Source organism: Bos grunniens, chromosome 9 (assembly GCF_055505025.1).
Source record: "Bos grunniens cultivar Pamir isolate PY7600 chromosome 9, Bosgru_T2T1.0, whole genome shotgun sequence".
Taxonomy (NCBI): Eukaryota; Metazoa; Chordata; class Mammalia; order Artiodactyla; family Bovidae; genus Bos; species Bos grunniens.
The window spans coordinates 1102225-1120600 of NC_141173.1; the positions used below are offsets into that span (position 1 = coordinate 1102225).

General features: G+C 38.6%; 1 pseudogene; it reads right to left on the reverse strand.

Annotated features, from left to right (window-relative positions):
- Positions 1 to 5067: 5067 nt before the first annotated feature.
- LOC147365530 (olfactory receptor 10AG1-like) lies at positions 5068 to 6001 on the reverse strand (annotated as a pseudogene).
- Positions 6002 to 18376: the final 12375 nt, after the last annotated feature.

The window sequence follows — 18376 nt, forward strand, 5'->3', positions numbered from 1 at the left end:
TTTTCCTCTGTGTGAAATTATCACAGTTACAGTCAATTCTAGTTTGATAAAGATTTGATATTATCAATGGTGTGAAATGAGCATTCTCAGATGTGTCCCTTGACACCCATGTGCACACACTTCTTCTGGTACATGGCTAAGGGTAAGCTTTTCTTGATGAAGGCAGGCTGTGTGCTAATATGCTGTACAATTCACTCACCAGCATCAGGCGAGAGCTTTCATTACTCCACATCCTTTATGTATGTGATAGGGTGAGTCTTTTTGTTTATTTCATCCTTGTAATGAATGTGTCATAGATTTCATTTGGTTTAAATCTGCTTTTAATTTGCATTTACTGGTTGCTAGTGAGTTATTTTCTTTTTTCTGGGCATTTAGATTATTCTGTCTTATGAAATGCACCTTTAAGTCTGTTGTCAATTTTTCTCCTGAATTTTTGATGCTTTTGATTTAGAGCACTCCTTTAACTATAGTGTATTTAAACATTTTATGTTGAAATTTTTCACTCTGAATATCCAGGAAGTGTAACAGATTAATATTTACATTATGACTAATAATTTTATCAAAAACACTTTTTTCACACCAACGTTATGAAGTTAATAAACATTATCTTATAAAAGACTCGTTATGCATTTTACTTAAGTTTACAAGTTATCTGAGATTACATTTTAAAATAAATTTTGTGAAGTGAGGGTCAAGCTCTCTTTTTTTGCAACATTATATATAATTAAATTAATATACTCTATTAAAAGGCCATTTTTTTCTACATTTTCTGTAGTATGAACTTTTGCTTATTCAAGTCATTCTATGACTTGTTCTATAGTCATTCAACAAGTATTCTCTAAAGCTTTCCATATGCAGTAATCTTTGCTAGCTGAAATCTTTTGTTTTTAAGTAAGTTATAACAATACAGAGGGAGACAAAATAGAATATACATTATGAATTTTGGGTAAAAATATTAGGAGGCCAGTTGATAGATAAAATATACTATATTGTTTTAGTACTTTGGCCACCTGATGCAGAGAGCCAACTCAATGTAAAAGACCCTGATGCTAGTAAAGATGAAGGCAAAAAGGAGGAGACAGCAGAGGATGAGATGGTTGGATATTAATAGTGTCACTGACTCAATGGACATGAATCTGAGCAAATTTCGAGAGACAGTGGAGGACTGAGGAGCCTGGCATGCTATGGTCCATGAAGACACAAAGAGTCAGACATGACTTACCAACTGAACAACAACAACAAATCAAATAAGCAGTGAATTTTTGCTGACAGAGACTAGTCCATTAAATATGAGATCAGCAAAAAAATTAATTTTTTATAAATGCAAACACTAGGGAGATAATCCTGATATCAGAAAGTCAAGCATAAAATGGCAAGTTCATGAGGATAATCAATTTTTATTAATACAGGAAGCAAAATTTCAAATAATATCTGATTAAGACAAGAGCAGAACTTAGCGGGGAAAAAGATCACTAGCTCAAAGCAGTGGATAAGATGTTCAACGTTAAGGCAGTCATTTTCTCAAGGCTGTCATGACATCCTTATTCCTCAGAGTATATATCATGGGATTAAACATCAGGGTAACACGGTATAGAAAGGAGAGGGAAAAAATCTTTCCTGTAAAAATGTTTGGAATCACATCATAAATATGTAATGGTTCTGGGTCCACAAAATAAAGGCTCAACTATGGGGCTTCCCAGGTGGCACTAATGGTAAAGAACCTACCTGTCAATGCAGGAGACTTAAGGGAAGCAGGTTCGATCCCTGTGTAGGGAAGATCCCCTGGAGAAGGGCACAGCAGCCCATTCCAGTGTTCTTGCTGGAGAACCCTGTGGACAGAGGAGCCAATTGGGCTACGGTCCACAGGGTTGCAGAGAGTTGGACGCTACTGAAACAACTTAGTGCACACGCATGATGTGAGGTGAGCAGGTGGAGAAAACTTTGGCTCATCCCGTTGCTGATGGCAACACAGGATGGAGAAGAGATTTTACTGTAGGAGCCAAGTGTCAACTGAAAAGGGGTCATGACAAATGATTCACTAATAGTACAGCTATAGAGACTGACATCTCATTCAGAAAAACATTGCCACAGCCCAGCTTGTAGTTAGATCCAAAAATGACAGAGGGGAAATTTGGCATGTTTGCCTTATCCTGGCTGTAACACCCCTGATCCAAGAGCCAAGCATCATCAGCTGAATACAGAGCTCCTGGTTTAGAAGTAGGGAAAGTTGCGAAAGTTACAGTTGGCCACATAGCAGTCATGGGCCATAACTGTCAAGACCAAGTATTCTGTGTCTCCAAGAATACAAATAAAATATATCTTTGTAGTGCATATTCTGACCAAAGGTTTATGCATATTCTAGAAAGAGTGACAGATACATAACAGATTTCCAGGAAGGAAAAGTTACTGATGAAAAAATACGTGGGAATTTGAGAGCCTTGTCAACTCTGATTATAAGAGTATTGTTGTTGCTTCTCACCAGGATAATCACATAAAAAAGGAAAATATTACAAAGAGAAACACTCAGACATTGTGAATACAGAAAAATCAAAAAGAACCAGTGTTATCACTGAAGTGAGATGTGCTTCTTGGTTGTGTGTGTGTGTGTGTGTTTGATGTTCTCTCTGTGAAAAGAGTGAAATAAGTAATTTTTATTTTTATTTTATATAGTAACTATTTTATATAGTATAGCTATATATAAATGTATATTTGTTGTTGTTCAGTCCTCCAGCCATGTCCAACTCTTTGCATCCCAATGGACTGCAGCACTGGAGGCCACCCTGTCCCTCACCATCTTCTGGAGTTTGCCCAAGTTCATGTCCATTGCATCCATGATGTCATTCAACCATCTCACCCTCTGACGCCCTCTTCTCCTTCTGCCCTCAATCTTTCCCAGCATCAGAGTCTTTTCAAATGGGTTGGCTGTTTGCATCAGGTGGCCAAATTATTAGAGCTTCAGCTTCAGTATCAGTCCTTCCAATGAATATTGAAATATATATGTTATATTATATAAAATATATATTATAAATATGTAAAAGTACCTATGTACATAAATATCCACTTCATAATCTTAAATTTATCTCTGTTTGTAACTATTATTAAAGCCAATTTAGTCCTTTTTAAAGACATGACCAAACATTATATATTCTGGCTCTGTTTAGTTCATAAAAAATGTGCTGTTTCTTTCAAACATCAAATATCATTTGGCTGATATTGAAATTTCTGTTAGCTACTAAATATTCTGTAAAATGTTGGGAGGCAATAAGAAAAGGAGAAATGCAGTAATTTTCTTCCATATTTAGTTTTTTTCTGAATAAAATTTATTATTTTTGTGATGGGCCTATTATTATCTTTATAATAAATCCATACCACAAAAAAGTATAAATAAATAAATAAGTCAGATATTATCTGAACTCCTGTCACTGTAAAGAAGCCCATTCTCTCTTCTAATACATATCCAGATATTGCTGACATATATACACACCAAGTAGAAAGATGCACATGTGAGATGTTGTATGAATACATGGAAGCTATATCCCTTTGTTTTGCAAAAATAGAGTTATGTTTTATACATGTATTTATGTACTTACATGTCTGAAAAGCTTGGGATTTCCTCACTGGCTTGGCTCTAAAACATTGTCTTGAGAGACTGTGCAGCATCACATGGTAAACGGGCGCCCGTGAGTAGTATGTTCCAAATGAGAACAGCTTACCTTTGCTTTGCTAGTGTTGTCTTTTGCAGTATTAAAAAAAAAAAGCTTTTAATAAACATCCTTGAACAAACACAACTAACCATCATTCTGGAGCAAATATTTTTTATAAGGCTTCATTGATATAGTTTTTAAAGTAAAAAAAAAAAAAAAATCTACATATTTTTTTAAATCACTGTTCTCAAAAGATACAGAATTTATTCCAGATGATTAGAATAAAAACACCTTAATAAAATGACTGCTTACACAGTGTATTACATTCCTAGATCTATTGTAACAAATTATCACAAATTGAGTGGTTTAAAGAACAAAAGTTGACTTTCTCACATCTTTAAAAGCCCAAATCACAGTGCTGGTAGGGTTTTCCTCTACAGACTCCAAAGGGATAGTAACTCCTGGCCTCTTTCAGCTTTTGGTTGTCCCTGACCTGCTTTGCTTCATGGCTGTGTCATTCCTGGTTGCTTCCTCCATCTTCACGTGGTGTTCTTCTGTGTCACTGTGTCTCTATTTTTAACTTAATCTCTCTTCCTCCCTTATAAGAACTAAAACACTGATCATAGGACATAGTGCCCTTCCCTTAAATTGAGATAATCTTATTTCAAAGTCCTTAAGTGAATTACATCTGCAAAGGCTATTATTTTCCTAACAAGTTCAGGTTTGCAGGTTATAACCTGATATATATTTAGAGGGATCAACATTCAACCCAATGCAGTTTATAGTTTAAATTCCTAATAGTCCTAATACTAAGGAGACACTACAAAAGCAAAACATGAAAGCTATAAGCCAGAGGAAATGACGTCACTAGAGAACAGTCAGCATTGAGGTAACAAAGGATCCTTTCAGGGTTTATACTCTGAAAGGGTTATGGACAGTTGCAAAACAGAGAAAGAAGGAAAAACTGCAAGAAAGCACTCAGATTCCCCTACTCCCACCAACTTGGATGTGGTTGTTGTTTTCTCATCATCTAAATCCAATCATAAGTATGGAAAAGGACAGTGAATATGCCTGAAGGAATGGGAAGTTTCAAGCAAATTTCTTACAGAGCATGACCATGATCATTAGTTATATAGCATTTAACTATCATTTTATTGATCAGGAAATCTCTTAACTCACTCTTTCCTAGTGAGAGGGAAGATAGGTCTTCAGAATAGATCATTGCCATGGAGGTAATGTGTGCTTTGATAACCCAGAAACCCTTAGCTCTTTGAAACTAAGGTCCTTTCACATAATGTGAGATGGCAGTGATGATATTAACTATCATTTTATAGGAACATAGAAACAAATTAGATGATATTTTCTGATGTATTTACGTGAGAAACATAGAAACAAATTGCTTCTGTAATTTCAAGCCTTTGAGTCAGGTTGATAATTTATTTAGTAGTTTTCTCAGTGCTATGGTGATATCTTTGTTTCTCAGAGTATATATAATGGGATTGAACGTTGGGATCAAAACTGTGTAGAAAAGAGAGATCAGCTTCCCAGTTTCTTCAGATTGATTTGGTTTGGGTTGTAAATAAGTGGTAGAGGCTGTGCCATAGAATAAGACCACCACTGTGAGGTGAGACAAGCAAGTAGAGAAGGCTTTAGGCTAAAGCCCTCGCTCTGGCGAATGTTGGAGATTATTTTATCATAGTCAGCAGAAATGGAACCATAATGAACACCACTGCAACTGCATAGACTGCTATCTCATTCACAAATGCATCCTCATAGGCAAGCTTGAATATGGGGGGGAGGTCTCAGAAAAAATGATTAATTGTGGTAGACCCACAAAAGGGCAGAGAGAAAATCTGCCATGTTTGCCCAATTACAACAGGAACTCCACTGACCCAGGAGGCAGTGACCAGCTGGACGCAGACCTGGGGGCTCATGATCAGACCATACGGAAGAGGTTTACAAACGGCCACGTAGCAGTCATAGGCCATCACGGCCAGGAGGAGACACTCTAAACCTCCAAACAGAAGGACCAAACACATTTGTGTAGCACAGGCAATGAAAGAAACATGCCCTTTCTGGTTCAGGAGGTCCGTGAGAATTCTTGGGATAGTGACAGTTACATAACAGATTTCTAAAATGGAAAAGTGGTTGAGGAAAAAGTACACGGGGGTCTGGAGAATAGGGTCAATTCTTGTTATCAATACAATGACACTGTTGCACATCAGGATGGTCAAATAGAGGACTAAAAATATCCCCAAAAGAATCCATTGGAAATTGGGAATATCAGAAAACCCCAAGAGGATAAATTCCATCATCGTGGTGATATTTGATTTTTCTGTTCTTAATTTGTACTTCATCTGTAGATATGGTAAATTCAAGATGGTTAATTCATTAATGCTTTTGAGCAACATTTCCCTTATGTTAACTGGATTAGATGCATGAACCTATTTACATAATCCCTTCAATTATTTCTGCCTTTGCCTTGCTCAGTTTCTAAGAAATGAGATTTGAAACTTCAGCAATGAACTGATGTGCAGTTAAAATCAATTAGAGAAATAAAATCCTCATTTTTTACACTTGTATGTGCTGATACCAGAGGGCTTCTCTGTATCTCAGCAGTAAAAGAGTTTGCCTGAAATGCAGGAAATACAGGAGATGTAGGTTTGATCCATGGGTAAGGAAGATCCCTTGGAGGAGGGGATGGCAACCCACTCCAATATTCTCACCTAGAGAATTCCATGGACAAGGAGCCCGGCAGGCTATGGTCCATGGGATCACAAAGAGACAGACATGACAGAAGTAACTGAGCAGCAGCAGTAATGATACCAGGAACAATACGATGTATGCATTTTTATTTAGTGCTTATTGTACAAGAATAGTATTAAATTATTTCACCCCTTTTAAAAGTGAAATTATATATGATACAGGCTTGCTATTGTTTTTCTTTGGGTTCATCAATTTCTTTTTCTGTACCTATTGACTTATTCCATTTCCTTTCAATTCAAAGCTTTTCACTTAAAACTTTTGCCTAATTCTTATTCAAAACATTTTAAGCCCTCCCATTTCTACTCCAATGAGAACTGACTTTCTTAAACTCATTTCTTGTTACTGGGGGAACAGATACATGTAATAATATTGTTCTCTACTGTGTACCTCACCCATCAGTTATGCTATACATGGAAAGCATTAGTTACATCTTGGGGTCCAATAACATTCCCTATTAATACCCATGATACACTGCATTACAAATACCAATTAACCTTTAACTCAGTCCATAAATATGACCCATTCTTCATGATATTTTGGGTTCCCTGATAGCTCAGTTGGTAAAGAATCTACCTGCAATGCAGGAGACCCTGGTTTGATTCCAAGGTCAGGAAGATTCACTGGAGAAGGGATAGGCTACCCGCTCCAGTATTCTCAGGCTTCCCTTGTGACTCAGCTGGTAAAGAATCTGCCTGCAAGGCGGGAGATCTGGGTTCGATCCCTGGGTTGGAAAGATCCCCTGGAGAAGGGAAAGGCTACCCACTCTAGTATTCTGGCCTGGAGAATTCTATGGACTGTTCACACGGTCACAAAGAGTCAGACATGACTGAGTGATTTTCACTTTCATGATACTTTAATATAGTCTGTTCTTAACTTATGTGATTCTCTGATCCATTGTCATCTATTTCTCTTACAACCAAATAAAATACTTCCTATGTAATCCCTTTGTAATTTTATCTAATAAGTGTAACTTTATTTAAACCCCATGATTATTTATTTTAGGAATGCAAATGGCAAAAGCAAATGAGTGGGACTAACACACACACACACAGAGGCCTGTTATCTTGCTTTACTTCAAGTTCATGTAATCAGATATCAGGCAGTCAACACTGTGCAACAATTTTCATAACACTTTATTAGTGTTCTAACTGTGTTTTCATATTTCATTAAATCTACTATGTTTGTTCCCATCTTCCATCTCCACAAACTATTGTTTTTGCATTAATACTTTGATAAAAAGAAATATTGAGTCAACAAATGTTCTCTCATATTTCTCTATTTGCACTAGAATTAGTTTTCAAAATTACCTTAAGAGAAAGTTTTATTGTAACTATTATTATTTCTATTTCATTTATTTCTAATTTTATTTTATCATTAAAAAAGTTAAGAAATATATTGGTTAGTTTAAGTTGTTAACTAATTTTCAGACAAAGATCTCAGAATTTCATATTTTTCTGTTTTATCCTTTTTATCTTAAACCTCAAATTCAGAACTACTTTTAAATAAAACCATCTAACATCTTACCTTCATGGATTTACATGAAGTTATTTATAAGAATATAGATGTTTTGACCCTGTAAATTTTTACAATTCTTTTGAATCAGAAAGTCACTGTCATTCTGGAGTATTCTTCAAAGATCAGCTGCTCCTATGTAGGAAGTAATCATGCTCACCCTGGGGGACATTTTCTCTTGAGTATCAGTTTAATTTCTAGAAGATTGCTTCTGTTCAGTGATCATCTGGGTTTATGTTTTAAGACTACTTTTTCTGTAGATGATTTTTCCTCTGAAGCTCCTTCTTGGCACAAAGGTTCCCCTCTGTGGTGATGGAAAAATGACACTTAATTATCTAGTACCAATAGTGGAAAAATGACACTTAATTATCTAATATCAATTATACTTTCTGGAAAAAAAAATAAAACTTTCAACTTATTGCATTTCAGACCATTAGTAATTTCTGTAAGTTTGCCTTCCTTAATTTTATTCCCATATCTCAATTTTCACATCTTTAGAAAAGTGTGTTACTTACTAATACACAAACGTGGTTTGGTTGTTCTTTCCAATACACTGTGGGGAGGATTAGATCCCTTCTCAGAAGTGGAACACTGTTCCTAGATTAACTTTTGTGGAAATTAAAGCATGTTGTATCTGCTGACAAAAATCTGGGTAGTTTTATTCATGTTAGGATATCTAGTTGGTCATCAGCGTAGGTATCTAGCAGATTCAAAATGAAAGGCACCTTAAAAACAGCCTAGAGCCTGTTATGCAGAGTGAAGTAAGTCAGAAAGAAAAAGACAGATATCCTCTATTAACACACACACGCATGCGTGTGTGTGCTTGAGAAAAATGATACTGATAAACCTATTTGCAAGGCAGGAATATAGATGCAGACATAGGGAACAGACTTGTGGACTCAGTGAGCGAAGGAGAGGATGAGACAAATTGAAAGATTAACATTGAGACATACACACCACCACATGTAAAGCAGATGGCTAGTGGGAAGTTTCTAAACATATAAAACAGGGAGCTCAACCTGATGCTCTGTGACAACCTGGGGGCGGGGGGTGGGGTAGAGTGTGGAAGGGAGGTTAAAGACAGAGAAATATATGTACACCTATGACTGGTTTACTTTGTTGTACAGCAGAACCAACACAACATTGTAAAGCAATTATCCTCCAATTAATACATTTTCTTTTTTAAATAAACATTTAAACACAATTATTTAAGACAGGAAAGAAAAACAAAATTTCCTCTGTCAAAATGCTTTTTCTATTTCAGCTACTTCCAGGCAGGTATGTAGATAAAATTATCAGGAATGAGGTTACAAGGCCAATATCCACTTCTGCTCATAAGTACAATTTTTTCTTTCTGTTTAGAGATTCTTTGACAACTTGAAACACTATTTGTGTTTCTAAAATTGAGTTTCTTTTTTGTATTTTAAATTTGCTTCTCTTTCTTACAGCATGTTCCTCATAAATTGGACTTACGTACCTTTTTTTAGGATTGGTGTTGTATCCATGTCATTTAGTGTCATGTTTACTTACAAATGAGAATTGCACTGATTATTTGTTTCAACTAGGTTTTACTTACAGGATGGAACAAACTGAATGTCCGTCACCCATCACCCATGTGAGTAAACTGATCTAATCCTTAAATCTATCATTGGGATAGTGAATTGAATGCTTCTCAATTCAATTCAATATCATCATTACCTGAAAACAAATGGAGAGGGAGGTGGGAGGGGGGTTCTGGATGGGGAACATGTGCACATCCATGGTAGATTCATGTTGATGTATGGCAAAATCAATACAATATTGTAAAGTAATTAGCCTCCAATTAAAATAAATAAATTTATATTTTAAAAAATCTACACTCCGTGAAAATACCTCAAATATATCAGTGTAACAAAATAAAGAAACATATTGCAAACATATTACAGCACATGTTTACAGTCAGTGATGAAGAAACTCTGGTTGTTTCCATCCAAGAGTCCCACTGTTCCTACTTCTTCTTTGTAGTTTCCTACTGGATCTTCAGCATGCAGAAAGCTAAGATGCCAAGACAGACAGAACATAAGGAAACAAATATACTATTCAGAGCCTCTATATGTAATAAACACATCACTTCTACCCATATGTCATTGTAGAAACTAATCACCTGGTCCAATATAGTTCTGAGAAGGTTAGGGAATGATGTTCATTGTATGTCAATAAAACAGATGTATTTGAAGAGCATAAAGCCAGATTCTGCCGCAGTCCTCACTTTTGGTCACTAAAAAAGGGTGTTATAGCATGCTGCAACATGTATACCTTTAGACTGATGACTTAGCATGAAACATAACAGAGTAAGTATTCATGGTACATATTTATACAACACAACGTCATTATTATTTTTATTAGGCTTTGATGCTTAAATTAGCAATAGTGGTGAGGCATAATTTACACAACATAAAGCATGACCTTTAAAATTCAGTGATACATTGAGATATACTTGGCTTATAGCATTATATTAACTTCTGCTGAACAACAAATATATTTTAAATGATCATCACAATGTCTAATGTTAATATCTTCAATGTTAATATCCATCACCACCCAAAGTTAAACACTTTTTTCTTGTGATGTGAATTTTTAAAAATTTCTCTTAGCAACTTTCAAATATGCAAAATTATTTAACTATAGTCACCATGCTCTATATTATTTTCTTGGGCACAAAAATCAGTGTGGACAGTGAGCAGCCATGAAATCAAAAGGCGTTTGTTTCTTGGAAGAAAAGGTATGACAAACCTAGAGTGAGTATTAAAAAGCAAAGACATCACTTTGCTGACAAAGCTCCGTATAGTTAAAGCTATAGTAGCTTTTTTCCCAGTAGTCACGTATGGATATGAGTTAGAACATAAAGAAGGCTGAGTGCCAAAGAATTGCTGCTTTCAAACTATGGTGTTGGAGAAGACTTTTGAATATCCCTTGAACAGGAAGGAAATCAAATTGATTAATCCTAAAGGAAATCAACCCTGAATATTCACTGGGAGGATTGGTGCTGAAGCTGAAACTTCAATACCTTGGGCACGTCATGTGAACAGCCAGCTTACTGAAAAAAGGGGAAGATGGAGGATGAGATGGCATCACTGACTCAATGGACATGAGTTTAAACAAACTCCAGGAGATAGTGAAGGACAAGGAAGCCTGACGTGCTGCATTTCATGGGGTTGCAGAGTCAGAAAAGACTTAGCCACTGAACAACATCAGCATCATGCTGTACATTGATTGGATTGCTATACATTTCAATAGTGGTTTTATAAATATGACTAAATTTAAATTTACTGCCTTACTGTTTGTGTTTTGTTTCTCTTATACATGTATTTTCTCATATACATATATATTTTCACTTTTTTCTTATTATATTTTTGTGATTTTAATATACTTTTAGTGTTTATGTATCACTTAGACACCATATCGGAGAAGGCAATGGCACCCGACTCCAGTACTCTTGCCTGGAAAATCCCATGGATGGAGGAGCCTGGAAGGCTGTAGTCCATGGGATTGCTGAGGGTCGGACACGACTGAGCGACTTCCCTTTCACTTTTCACTTTCATGCATTGGAGAAGGAAATGGCAACCCACTCCAGTGTTCTTGCCTGGAGAATCCCAAGGACAGGGGAGCCTGGTGGGCTGCCGTCTATGGGGTCACACAGAGTTGGACATGACTGAAATGACTTAGCTTACCTTAGACACCATATTAAAAAAGAGAGACATTACTTTGCCAACAAAGGTCCGTCTAGTCAAAGCTATCGTTTTTCCTGTCGTCATGTATGGGTGTGAGAGATGGACTATAAAGAAAGCTGAGCACCAAAGAATTGATGTTTTTGAACTGTAGTGTTGGAGAAGACTCTTGAGAGTCCCTCGGACTACAAGGAGATCCAACTAATCCGTCCTAGGACTGATGCTGAAGTTGAAACTAATATTTTGGCCACCTGATACAAAGAACTGACTCATTTGAAAAGACCCTGATACTGTGAAAGATTGAAGGCGGGAGGAGAAGGGGACCACAGAGGATGAGCTGGTTGGACGGCATCACTGACTCAATGGACATTAGTTTCAGGAAACTCTGGGAGTTGGTGATGGACAGAGAGGCCTGGCATGCTTCAGTCCATGGGGTCTTAAAGAGTTGGATATGACTGAGCAACTGAACTGAACCATTTTTTTATCCAATTTTCCTTATTAATTTTTAGCTGTAACTGTAGAGTTTGTAAAATAAATATTTGCCTAATACAATCTATCATTAAATAAATTATATACTTTAATATGAATGTTGATATCCTGAAAAGAAAATACTCCTATTTGGACAATCTTATCTTTTGTTTTGTATTATTGCTTTACACTTACTCTTTTTAAATTAATTTTTATGAGAATACAGTTGATTTCCAATGTTACATAGCTTCTACTATACAGCAGAGTGAATCAGTGATACATAAGCATACTTTGACTATTTTTAAGATTCTATTCCCATATAGATTATTGCAGAGTATTGAGTACAGTTCCTGCTATACAGTAGGTTCTTAGTTAGTGAAGTCGCTCAGTTGTGTCAAACACAAATCTTTGTGACCCCAGGTATTGTAGCCTACAAGGCTCCTCTGTCCATGGGGTTTTCCAGGCAAGAATATTGGAGTGGGTTGCCATTTCCTTCTCCACACAGTAGATTCTTACTAGCTATCTATTTAGACAGAGTAGTTTGTATATTTCAACCCCAATCTCTCAGTTTACCTCTCCCCTTCCACCTTTCCCTCTTAGTAATTTTAAGTTTGTTTGCAAAGTGTGTGATTCTATTTTTGCTTTGTTTCAGTTCCAGTTCAGCGGCTCAGTCATGTCTGACTCTTTACGACCCCATGAATCTCAGCACTCCAGGCCTCCCTGTCCATCACCAATTCCCGGAATTCACCGAAACCCATGTCCATTCAGTCGGTGGTGCCATACAACCATCTCATCCTCTGTCGTCCCCTTCTGCTCATGCCCTCAATCTTTCCCAGCATCAGGGTCTTTTCAAATGAGTCAGCTCTTCGCATCAGGTGGCCAAAGTACTGGAGTTTCAGCTTCAGCATCAGTCCTTCCCATGAAAATTCAGAAACTGATTTCCTTTAGGATGGACTGGTTGGATCTCCTTGCAGTCCAAGGGACTCTCAAGAGTCTTCTCCAACACCACAGTTCAAAAGCATCAATTCTTTGGCACTCTTTATAGTCCAACTCTCACATCCATACATGACTACTGGAAAAACCATAGCTTTGACTAGATGGACCTTTGTTGGCAAAGTAATGTCTCCGCTTTTTAATATCCTGTCTAAGTTGGTCATGCTTTTCTTCCAAGAGTAACTCTCTTTTAATTTCATGGCTGCAGTCACCATCTGCAGTGACCTTGGAGCCAAAAAAAAAAAAAAGTCTGCTACTATTTCCATTGTTTCCTCATCTATTTGCCATGAAGTGATGGAACCAGAAGCCATGATCTTAGCTTTCTGAATGTTGAGCTTTAAGCCAACTTTCTCACTCTCCTCTTTCACTTCCATCAAGAGGCTCTTTAGTTTTTATTCACTTTCTGCCATAAGGGTGGTGTCATCTGCATATCTGAGGTTATTGATATTTCTCCCAGCAATCTTGATTCCAGCTTATGCTTCTTCCAGCCCAGCATTTCTCTTGATGTACTCTGCATATAAGTTAAATAAGCAGGGTGACAATATACAGCCTTGATGTACTCCTTTTCCTATTTGGAACCAGTCTGTTGTTCCATGTCCCGTTCTAATTGTTGCTTCCTGACCTGCATACAGGTTTCTCAAGAGGCAGGTCAGGTGGTCTGGTATACCCACTCTTTCAGAATATTCCAGTTTGTTGTGATCCACACAGTCAAAGGCTTTGGCATAGTCGATAAATCAGAAATAGATGTTTTTCTGGAACTCTCTTGCTTTCTCGGTGATCCAATGGATATTGGCATTTTTATTTCGGGTTCTTCTGGCTTTTCTAAAACCAGCTTGAATATCTGGAAGTTCATGGTTCACATATTATTGAAGCCTGGCGTGGAGAATTTTGATTACTAGTGCATGAGACGTGTGAGATGAGTGCAATTGTGCGGTAGTTTGAGCATTCTTTGGCATTGCCTTTCTTTGGGATTGGAATGAAAACTGACCTTTCCAGTCCTGTGGCCATTGAGGAGTTTTCCATATATATTGGCATATTGAGTGAAGCACTTTCACAGCATCATCTTTCAGGATTTGAAATAGCTCCACTGGGATTCCATCACCTCCACTAGCTTTATTCATAGTGATGCTTCCTAAGGCCCACTTGACTTCACATTCCAGGATGTCTGGCTCTAGGTGAGTGATCAGACCATCATGATTATCTGGGTGATGAAGATCTTTTTTATATAGTTCTTCTATGTATTCTTGCCACCTTTTCTTAATATCTTCTGCTTCTGATAGGTCCATACCATTTCTGTCCCTTATTGTGCCCATTTTTGCATGAAATGTTCCCTTGGTATCTCTAATTTTCTTGAAGAGATTTCTATTTTTTCCCATTCTACTCTTTTCCTCTATTTCTTTGCACTGATCCCTGAGGAAGGCTTTCATAAATCTCCTTGCTCTTCTTTGGAACTATGCATTCAAATGGGTATATCTTTCCTTTTCTCCTTTGCTTTTGGCTTCTCTTATTTTCACAGCTATTTTTAAGAGCTCTTCAGACAGCCATTTTCCTTTTTTTTGCATTTCTTTTTCTTGAGGATGGTCTTGATTCCTGTCTCCTGTACAATGTCATGAACCTTTGTCCATAGTTCATCAGGTACTCTGTCTATCAGATCTAGTCCCTTAAATCTATTTCTTACTTCCACTGTATAGTCATAAGGGATTTGATTTAGGTTACCATGAAACCACTGGCTTCTCTGCCTCTCTGTGTAGGCCTTGGTCCGTAGGTGTGGGAACTAACACGACCCGTCCCCTCCTCCTAGATCCAGGATACAGTGGCCATCAGGCACATGGCCTGCAACGAGCAGCAGTGGATGATGATGATCCTGCTGTGTGAGGATGGCAGCCTGGGCATCTACATGGCCAACGTGGAGAACACCTCCTACTGGCTGCAGCCCTCCCTGCAGCCCAGCAGCATCATCAGCATCATGAAGCCTGTCCACAAGCACAAGACAGCCACCATCAGTAAGGCCCCACTGCTATTGTCACCCTGCTTATTTAACTTATATGCAGAGTACATCATGAGAAATGCTGGGCTGGAAGAAACACAAGCTGGAATCAAGATTTCTGGGAGAAATATCAATAACCTCAGATATGCAGATGACAACACCCTTATGGCAGAAAGTGAAGAGGAACTAAAAAGCCTCTTGATGAAAGTGAAAGAGGAGAGTGAAAAAGTTGGCTTGAAGCTCAATATTCAGAAAACGAAGATCATGGCATCTGGTCCCATCACTTCATGGGAAATAGATGGGGAAACAGTGGAGACAGTAACAGACTTTATTTTGGGGGGCTCCAAAATCACTGCAGACTGTGATTGCAGCCATGAAATTAAAAAACACTTACTCCTTGGAAGGAAAGACCCTGATGCTGGGAGGGATTGGGGGCAGGAGGAGAAGGGGATGACAGAGGATGGGATGGCTGGATGGCATCACTGACTCAATGTACATGAGGTTGAGTGAACTCTGGGAGTTGGTGATGAACAGGGAGGCCTGGTGTCCTGTGATTCATGGGGTTGCAAAGAGTCGGACACGACTGAGCAACTGAACTGAACTGAACTGATTGAATGGTCTAGTGGTTTTCTCCACTTTCTTCAGTTTCAATCTGAATTTGGCAATAAGGTGTTCATGATGTGAGCCACAGTCAGCTCCCAGTCCTGTTTTGCTGACTGTATAGAGCTTCTCCATCTTTCACTGCAAAGAATATAATCAATCTGATTTCAGTGTCGACCATCTGGTGGTGTCCATGTGTAGAGTGTTCTTTTATGTTTTTGGAAGAGGGTGTTTGCTATGACCAGTGCATTCTCTTGGCAGAACTCTATTAGCCTTTACCCTGCTACATTATGTACTCCAAGGCCAAATTTGCCTGTTACTTCCAGGTGTTTCTTGACTTCCTACTTTTGCATTCCAGTCCCCTATAATGAAAAGAACATCTTTTTGGGGTGTTAGTTCTAACAGGTCGTGTAGGTCTTCATAGAACCATTCGACTTCAGCTTCTTCAGCATTACTGGTCAGGGCATAGACTTGGATTACCATGATACTGAAATGAACATAGATCATTCTGTCTTTTTTGAAATTGCATCCAAGTACTGCATTTTTGACTCTTTTGTTGACTATGATGGCTACTCAATTTCTTCTAAGGGAATCTTGCCCATGATAGTAGATATAATGGTCATCTCAGTTAAGTTCACCCATTCCAGCCCATTTTAGTTCAGTGATTTCTAAAATGTTGACATTCACTCTTGCCATCTGCTGTTTAACCACTTCCAATTTGCCTTGATTCAAGGAACTAACATTTCAGGTTCCTATGCAATATTGCTCTTTACAGCTTCTGACCTTACTGCCATCACCAGTCACTTCCATAACTGAGTGTTGATAACAACAACAACAAGATGCTTTGGCTCCATCTCTTCATTCTTTCTGGAGTTATATCTCCACTGATCTCCAGTAGCATATTGGGCACCTACTGATCTAAATCAACTTAAGTCAACCAAAATCGAGCTAAAATTATTAAAATAGATAGTCTTGGCTCCTCATTACTTCCTGGAATTGAGCCACTTTACAGACCCAGAAACCTTTCAATGAAGGGTAGTTTTGGTCCTCTAAAGAAGGACTTTCAACAATAGCCAGAATTTTTATTTGTAATATTTGTCCCACCCTCCCAAGAGGGACACAAAGATTTTATCAAAGTAAATGCACTTGGGAAAAGGAAATAATCGTAATTTTCTAAAACTACGATTTAGAAGCTTTGAAATTAAAAGATGCTTGCTCCTTGGAAGGAAAGCTGTGACCAACCTAGACAGCATTCTAAAAAGCAAAGACATTATTTTGCCAACTAAGATCCATCTTGTCAAATTATGGTTTTTCCTGTAGTCATGTATGGATATGAGAGTTGGACTATAAAAAAACTTGAACACTGAAGAATTGATGCTTTTGAACTGTGGTGTTGGAGAAGACTCTTGAGAGTCCCTTGGACTGCAAGGAAATCCCACCAGTCCATCCTAAAGGAAATCAGTCCTGAACATTCGTTGGAAGGACTGATGCTGAAGCTGAAACTCCAATATTTTGGCTACCTGCTGTGAAGAACTGACTCATTAGAAAAGACCCTGATGCTGGGAAAGATTGAAGGCAGGAGATTGGGACAACAGAGGATGCAATGGGTGGATGGCATCACTGACTTAATGGACAGGAGTGTAAGTTCTGGGAGTTGGTGATGGACAGGGAAGGCTGGCAAGACAAGGCCTGACTCCCCTGTTGAAATTTGATAGGAACCCCACGATGCCAGTCACAACTGGAGAGGAACCCTGAGTTTCCCGCGTCAACTCGACATGAGGCCGTATTTCCCTGCAGCACCTGGACAGAAATCCTGAGGTGCCCATCACAACTGGAAAGGAGGCCTGACTTTCCTGAGGCACCATGAGAGGTTCCCTGAGTGCTAGCTGCAACTCAGGATGAACCCCAATATTCCCGCCACAACTTGAGAAACACCACGAGATTCCCCCCACAATACGAGATGAGGCCTGAGTCCCCTGCAGTGACTCGAGAGCAATCCCACGCTCCCCCTGGTAACTCAAAAGGAGACTTGACTTCCCTGAGGCAACACGAGAGGTTCCCTGAGGTCCCCATCACAACTCGAGAGGAACCACAAGCTTCCTGCCGTAACTCCAGAAAAACCATGATATTCCCCCCTCAACACGAGATGAGGTCGTTTTCCCCTGCAGTGCCTTGAGAGAAATCCAGAGTTCCCTCTCAAAACTCAAAAGGAGGCTTGATTCCCTTTATGGAACTCAAGAGCTTCCCCAAGATACCCATTGCAACTCAAGAGAAAGCCGAGTTTCCCGCCAAAACTCGAGAAGAGCCCTGTGTTCCCCACCTCATCTCAAGATGAAGGCCAATTCCCCTGCTTCAATTCAAGAGGAATCCCAACTTTCCTCTTGCATATGAAGAGGAAGCCCCTCTCACCTATTGAAAAATTGAGAAGAACCCCGAGTTTCCTGCCGCAAGTTGAAAGGACACTGTGTACCCACTCAACTTGCGATAAGGCCTGATTCCCCTGCACCGACTCAATGGAACCCAGAGTATCCCCTCACACACAAACGGAGGTCTGACTCACCTGTTGCACCTCTCAAAAAAGTCCAACTCCCCCTGCCCCGAAACTCCACAGGAGGCCTGACACCCCTTTCACAACTCGAGAGGAAAGCAGAGTTCCATGCCTCAACTCAAGAGGACGCCTAACCCCCCGTTGAAATTCG